Source organism: Vulpes vulpes, chromosome 5 (assembly GCF_048418805.1).
Source record: "Vulpes vulpes isolate BD-2025 chromosome 5, VulVul3, whole genome shotgun sequence".
Lineage (NCBI taxonomy): Eukaryota > Metazoa > Chordata > Mammalia > Carnivora > Canidae > Vulpes > Vulpes vulpes.
This window is the reverse complement of record NC_132784.1, coordinates 9953070-9960999: the sequence shown is the minus strand read 5'-3', so window position 1 is coordinate 9960999 and position 7930 is coordinate 9953070. Positions and strand designations below refer to the sequence as shown.

At 49.7% G+C, this 7930-nt stretch overlaps 1 protein-coding gene across 2 annotated transcripts in view; it reads left to right on the top strand.

The window, feature by feature from the left end:
* Positions 1-1105: 1105 nt before the first annotated feature.
* RALB (RAS like proto-oncogene B) overlaps positions 1106-7930 on the top strand; it is a 48216-nt gene continuing 41391 nt past the window's right edge. Inside the window, exons 1-2 of one of the 2 annotated variants that reach the window (XM_072757541.1) lie at positions 1114-1274; positions 2026-2065. The gene's annotated coding sequence lies outside the window, so the exon portion shown is untranslated. Of the gene's footprint in view, positions 1275-2025; positions 2066-7930 lie in introns of both variants that reach the window. The other variant, XM_072757540.1, reaches the window with a different exon arrangement.

Sequence of the window (7930 nt, the reverse complement as noted above, 5' to 3'; positions counted from 1 at the left end):
GCCTGATGCGGGACTCCATCCCAGGACTGGGGTGTCAGGACCTGAGCCACCCAGGTGCCCCTCTTCTGTGCCTTTTGATACAGCCCTTGGTGGCCGGCCTGGATCTGTTGGCTGCTTTTACATAACAATCTAATCAAGGCACAAAACCTCTCATGTAATACACATGTATCCTAACGTGTAATTATTAACAAGGAAAGAATTAGCTAGCTGCTGCGGATATCAACTTGAACAAGAGAGTTTCCATCCCCAGAGATTACAGAGGCGGACATTTAAACAAATGAGATACGGTGTGACCTGCCGTGAGTTTTGTGTAAGGGCCAGAGGGACCACAAACCCTGCGGGGGTGAGGGGCTGGGGGTGGAGGGGAGCCGGTGGTGCAGGTGGTGGTGGTAGTGGAGAGGAGTCAGCGCTGGGGAGGGCCGGATGGTTAGGAACGTCAACCCGAGGTGAAGCCCTATTTGGATAGAGAATTACAATGACCTCCCTGGATTTGGAGGTCAATGACCGGGGCAGGCTGTGGGAGACCAACCTGCCCGCGAGCCTGCCTCCTGCACTTCCTGCCTCAAGGAACTGGGGTTAGGGTTCTCCCCCTTGTATGTGATCTGGACCAGGTTACTGCCAGGCACTGGCCGAGTAGCCCCGTGCCAGCTCACGGGATGTCACTGGGCCAGGCGCAGGTCCGCTGCCGCAGGCACCCGCAGGTGCCGGGCCCTGAGACCCTCCCGTGCCGCGTCGTCATTTTGGCTTTTCTCTATCAGCCTGCGGCTCCCTTTTGCATCCCCTGGCTGGGCCTCGCCCTGACCCAAACCCCCGCGGAGCGCCCTCCACCCGCGCACGCCCGAGCCCCCAGGCCCGCGCCCCCCGGCTGCAGCAGCGGTCACGCGCAGCCACCCGGCCGCGGGAGGGAGGGGGAGCGGGGTGGGCGGGGCGGCCTGCCGAGCCCGAGCCCCGCCCCCCGCCCGAGGCGGCTTCTCACTGGCCGAGACTCCGCCCCAGCCTCCCAGCCCCACTTTGGATTGGCTGGTGGGCTCCCGGGGGGCGTGGCCCGAGGGAGGGCGGGAGCGGAAGGGAAGCGCGCGCGCCCGGGAGGCGGGGTTGCCTAGGCGACGGCGGGGGCGCGCTCGGGGGTGGGGCCGCGAGCCGGGGCTGCTCCATGACAAATCGGCGGGGGACTGCTGGGGTCCGGCCCCGCGAGGAGGCGAAGGGGAGGGCGGGGCAGGTTTAAGAGCGGCGGGACCGGTGCGGACGGCCGAGGCGGCGCGGGACGGTCCCAGGTAGGGGTGCCCGCGGCGGGCGGGGTGGGGCGCGGGCCGGGGAAGTGGGGTGGCCGCCCCGCGCTCGGGGGCCTCCTGCACCGCGGTCTGCGCGCGGGCTGCGGGGACGGCGGAGGGCGACGCGGGGCTCTCGGCCCGGTTCTGCCCGGCAGGTCCGATGGAGAAAGCCTCCCTGCCTCCCTGCCTCCCTGCCTCCCGGCCTCCCGGCCTCCCGGCCCGGCCCGGGCTGAGGAAACCCGGGCGGCGCCCCAGCCTCTCCCTTTTCGCCGCTCCTTCCCTTTTCCCACAAATGGCCTCGGCTTCCACTTCCTGCCCTTTCGGGCCTCCGGCCCGAGGATGGTCCACTTCCTTAGTGCTTTCGTTGCTGCTCTGGGCAGGGTAAGAGCTAGAATTGTGTTGCAAAACTTATTAGTGCCTTAAGAACTTGGACTGACCCGGGGCCGTGTTCCAAAAGTTGTTCGGTCTGTTTGTTCTTGGTCCTGCCTTGCAAGTAAGCCTCAAGTTGTTTCCTTGCCCCCCCCCCTTCCGTCCCCCACCCTTCAGCTCCCTTCTGGTAGGGGCTGGCCCTGAGTGTGGCTTCTACTAGGAGGCACCACGGACTCGAGCTGTTCGGCCTGGGCTTCCACTGTTCTTGCCCACTGGTGGGCATGTCAGGTTATGGGGGTCGCGGTTGGTTCAGAACTGCCAGTGGCAGGGATAGCTGTGCCCAGACTGCTTGTTTGAGCAATGTCCTCTCTGTGCTAACTTACAGATGAGTATTGGAAACGTTGGAGCTTTGATATTGTTATCAGGTGAGTCTTGGGGGGGGGGGGGAAGTTCTTGTGGCTGGCAGACTGCTTTCAGTTGCCCCTGGAAGAGACTCAGCTGAGTATCATTCATGAGAGACACAGAGACACAGGCAGAGGGAGAAGCAGGCTCCCTGTAGGGAGCATGATGCGGGGCTCGACCCCAGGACCCCAGGATCACCACCTGAACCAAAGGCAGACGCTCAACCACTGCGCCACCCAGGTGCCATGTTTCTTAAACATGGGGCAATAGAGGTGGAACATGGAAGTTCTCAGAAATGGAGTGACTATGGTGGTGGCATTGAATATTGGGAAGAAAAGGATATCAGAGTGTGAGGCTTAGGTTCGATACTGGTTTTGCAGCACTACTAATGGAGGGGGCTTGAGCATGACTTTTCACCTGGCTGTGCTGGAGAGTCCACAGCAGTAAAAAGGTGGCAAGTTTTCTCTCCCTGTTAGGATTACGTGAAATTCGGAATGTTTGAAGTTTTCTTTGTGGTAGCGAGGGTGGGATGGGGGTGGGGGTAGGAATAAGGCCAGGGATACACATTCTTTGTGTGTGGTTTTAGTCCTGTCCCCTAGTCTGCTTTCTTCTGACCGAATGCAAGTCTTTCCTTCCTTTTCGATTTATGGTATTTCCCACTGGAAACAGTAGGGGAGCTGAGATCTCCACAAGATCTCTCCAGTGCTAGAAACTTTCCCAGGACTTTGTGAATATGGGACCAAGACACGTAGGTGGGAAGACAAGAATTAGAACGTTGAATGGAATCTAGACAGGTGTCGGTGGCAGGTGCAAGTAGAAGAAAATGTCCTGAATTCTTGCCTTAATTCTGGAAGGTTCTTACCTTGGCTGGAGATGGCTCAAGACTCTGGAAATTTGTAAACCAGGGAGTTGAGGTAATGCATTGTGCCACATCGCCCAGTCCCACAATGCCTCTTTGCATTTAGTTACCAAATTCCTCTCCACTCTTGGAATTTATGGAAGGTGGAAACATCGGTGGAGACCTTTTCTGAAAGCTAAATTTAGAGACAGTATAACGACAGTGTTGGGAGAGGTCTTGGTGAACTCTTCTAATGTCCCCAGCATAGTTTGTCTCAAGATGATAGGCAAGAGTCCCACTTTTCCTTGACTCCAGTTACTTCTAAACAAACAACCCCTGCTGTAAGATATATATGCAAGAGTCTTGAGATTATTTTTTTAAATGAACATGTGTTTTTAAGTCTGAATCAGAGAGACCCGAGTCCCAGAGAAAGTGGAGCTCTTTCCTGATCATGGAGGAGGTGGGTAAGGAACAGGAGGGAGATCAACATTTATTGAGCATCAGCTATCCGCTTGCCACAGACCCACTGATCTAAGCAATACCAGATACATATCTGGCCTTGGCGATTTGACCATGAACTGGCTCCTTTAGCTTCTCAGTTTTTTGGTTACTTAGGAATATAAACATGGGCGTATATGTGTACATATCCTTAAAGGTTTCAAAAAGGAGAAGGGCCAGGAGGTGAGAGGGCGTGTAAGCTTTTGGATGGGTGAGAGTGAGAAGAAAGATGAAAAGACTGTGGCCGTGGGAAGTCAAAGGGGGAAGGTATTGCAAGGTTATGTTACTCTAAAAAAAAAAAAAAAAAGGAACTGCTCATAATTTCTGTGAGTGTTCTGTGTGTCATTGTGGGCGTCCATGAATCTTTGGAGAGTTTGTGCTTTCTGAAAAAATTGGAATATAAATGCAGGAAATGGTGCTATTAATTGATAATTGCTAATGTATTGCCATTGTTGCTTTTGCCAGGGTTTTGTGGGCAACTTAGATACAGTATACTCTAAGCTCATGAGATTGGGACTTGACGTAGAAAACTTCAAGTGAGGTCTGATCCAGATGAAACATGTCAAACTACCTACATACATAATTTTAGCATATGGCATGAGTTGAAGGAAGTACAGTATGGTCCTGTGTAGCTGGCTACCTCTATAGTTTGTCCTGAATGAATTTTCTGCCGTATACTATGTTACCCCAAACATTAACAGCTCAAAGGAACAGACACTTATCATCTCCTACAGTTTCTGAAGTTCAGGAATCTGGGAGCTGCTTGGCAGGTGCTTCTGGCTCAGGATCTCTTCTGAGGTTGTTGTCAGCTGAAGGCTTGACTGGGGTTGGAGAATCTGCTTCTGAGATGGTTCACTCACATGGCTGTGGCTGGAAGCTTCAGTGCTCCACTGCTTGGGCCTCTCTCCCTAGGACTCTTCACAACATGGCAACTAAGTTTCTCTCCAGAGCAAGTGATCTGAGAGAGGGAGAGAGAGATGGACAGTGTGCTATCTTTGCATCTAATGTTGGAAAGGACACACCATCCCTTCTATTGGCACATAGACCAAAGGTGGTACAGTGTGGGAGGGGACTGCACAGGGGGAGCTTGAGGACCTTTGATGTTGTCAGAGGCTACTAAATTTGAAGGTTTAGACTGGACATTATTGAGAAAAATCTTTGTTTCCTATGCTTATTAAAGTATGTACTCCAGAAGAATAAAATACAGCTGGAGTTTTACCAATTTAGAAACTTTTAATATTAGACTTTTAACTTTATGTTCCTTCTTCTGGTTCTTCATTGTCAGATGCTAGAAAGAATTAATTAGCCAAATATGCAGTAGCTTTGTAAATTAGAAATTTAAATCTTACTGATCCCTAAACCAAATGGAACAGCTGAGGGTTTTTTTTTAACCCTAAAACAAATTGGTAGAAAAAATTACTGCCAAAATGAACTCCTTGATGAACAGCTTAAAATTAGTCATTAATCATCTGTGTATTTTTTAAAAAGATTTTATTTATTTACTTGGGAGAGAGAGAGAGAGGTCCACAGAGGGAGAGGGAGAAGCAGACTCACCACTGAGCAGAGAGCCAGACACAGGGCTCAATCCAAGGACCTTGGGATCATGACCTGAGCTGAAGGCAGATGCTTAACCCACTGGGCCACCCAAGCACCCCTTTTTGTGTAAAACTCATTGGCAAAGTAGCTTAAAAAAATCTTAGAGAACCTAAACCTTGCCCCTCCACCCCAATTATTTTAGATCTTTGTACAGTATTTATTTGGCCAGCGCTATTGCATTTCTCTTTTGAAAACCTAATACTTTTAATTATCCACCTGGATAGAAGGGCTTTACTCTTTTAGCTTCTAGGTGAAATCTTCCTGAAGCGTCTGCAGCTGGAGAGAAGGGGCGTCCTGAGCCTGCAGCCTGATTAAACGACCTCTATGTTCCCTTCTTATCTCTGAAACATCTGTGATTGTAGTATTTTTGTATAACAGATATCCTTTGAATGAAGCGTATTGATAACGGGAGCGTTCATAAATCATGTTAAATTGTAACTTCAGAAAGTGAAGGCTGGTAAAAATAGCTTTTGTTCATCCCAGCCAAATTGAAGGTTGCTGGAGTCATCACCGGGCGGACTGGACACTCAGCACAGCTCGTGTCTCCTTTCGCCCTGTTTTTGGCTCTTTTCCCAATTGCTGCCCTAATTTATGAGTTAGTATCTTCCTTTTCTTTCATCCCACCTCTCCGATCGCCCCTCTCCTTCCCTTCCCCCCCCACTCTGGCTGTAAAAACAGGAAAGGATTGCTGGACAGTCATAGTGTGGATTAGCTGATCCTATTCTTAGTGGATTTTTTCAGGGGGGTACCTTTACACATACTTGCAAGTTAAGCTTTTTTAAAATCTAAAAATGATAGGTGCTTATCCATTAAGTTCTTCCATTTTTTCATGCCTAAGGGGGTTCTGTACCCCTTTCCAAGGTGGAGGAGCGTGTGTGTGTGGTTTCTCCTGCACCACCATGCAATTCTCTGGCACCAGCTGGGTGTCTACATTTCTTTCTTTCTTTCTTTCTTTTTCTTTAAAGATTTTATTTATTTATTCATGAGAGAGAGACAGAGAGAGGCAGAGATGTAGGCAGAGGGAGAAGCAGGCTGTCTGCGGGAAGCCTGATGTGGAACTTGATCCCAGGACCCTGGGATCACACTCTGAACCCAAGGCAGATGTTCAATCACTGAGCCACCTAGGTGCCCCCCTGGGTGTCTACATCTCAACTTAGTTCTGGCACTATCTACCTGGAGACAGTGTCAGATTCCACACATTATGGTCCCGGTCCCACAAGACCACACCCCACTTCAGATGTCTGTTGCAAGTCCAAATTGTTACCCGAGCTTCTGACTGACTCACTGTAAATCAGAGGTTTTCATTACCCCTTGCTTGGGTTCGGCTAATGTGCTAGAGTGCCTCACAGAACTCAGGAAGCCCATTTCCTCAGTAGGTGACTGCTTTATTACAAGGGATATTAAAGGATTTGAACCAACAGTCACATGAAGAGATACATAGGGTGAGGTCTTGAACAAAGGAGCTTCTGTCCTCATGGAGCTGGGGGCCCACCATTTGGTACATGGAATTATTCTGATTCCCCATCCTGGAATCTCTCCGAACCTCCTTTTGGGTTTTTATGGAGGATTCCTTACATAGACGTGATTGATGAAATCATTGCCATTGGTGATTGAGTCAACCTCTGAGGTCAGGGGGTGGGATCGAAGGTTCTAACCCCCTGTTCCAGCTTGATTCCTCTGGCAACCAGCACCCATTCTCAGGTGGCCTAAAGGTCACCTCATTAGCACAAGCCCACTTGTGGTGGAAAAGCTTTATTATGAATAATAAGACACGCATTTCACCTTTGTGACTCTGAAGCTTTATAGGAACTGAGGACCAGTTCCTATAAAAAGAGTCCATATGTTAGAACAAAAGATGCTCCCATTGGCTTTAGCGGTCAGGAAATTCCAAGGGTCTGGGGATCTGTGAGAGAGACTGGATGCAGACCAAATATATACGAGAACTAGATTTTGGCCATCTGAAGGAGCAAGTATGTACTTCAGTGTCGCATCCCCCTAAATAGTTCCAATATCTAGCCATTTTCTTCAGATCTGCTGTCATCCTCTTAGGCCACCATTGTCTCTGGCATCTCTCTCACATCTGCTCCAGGCCCTTCTATTTTTTCCACAGTCTCACGAGAGTGAGCTTCTCAACTGTGCAGGTCTAATTATGTCACCCATTTGCTCGAAGCACTGCAGTGGATTTCCAGTGCCCTCAATAGAGAGTCTAAAATCCCTAAACTGGTGGGTGTACAGGGTTTTAGATGATCTGGCCCTTTCCTTTCTAACATAATCTCATCAAGCAGACTCTGTGTCTTTCTTTTTGCTCCAGGCAGCCTCAAGGGTCTCCTTCAGTTACTTGACTGTACTTGCTTGCTTTCTCTTGCTTCAGGGCTTCCTAAAGGCAATGCAAGAAGAGAGTAGAGCATGTAGAAGGGAGACCAGGTAGGAAAGCACATGGCATATTCATGGAACTGAAAGAAGGCAAAGCTGGCTGGGGAAGGAAAAGTTTGTGTAGGGTCTTGTAGGCCATGGTGGATAGCGGGTTTGGATTTTATTCATGGTACGCCATTGGAGGGCTTTACACTCACTTTTATTTGTATTTTTGGAAAATTTGCAGTAAAGACTATATGGGAAATAGATTGAAGAAGAGCCATGATGAGTCATTTAGGAAGTCGTGGCTGTTCAGTGGTTGGTGTCCAGGCCTAGGAAGTGGCAGAGATGGAAGAAGCAGTTGGATCTGAAACCAGAATTGGTCACGAACTGAGTTGGGGGAGAGGCAAGGGGAAGCAAAGATAACTCCCAGGTTTTTGGCTTTAGTTAAAACTTGGATACAACTAGATACTTGAGTAACTCCTAGGTGGGGAATAGTGGAGAAGGAGCAGATTTGAAGTGGAGAAGGAAGAATCAAGAATTCTCTTTGGGAATGTTGGGTTTGAGATTCTCACAGGACACCCACACAGGTACAGGAGGGTGG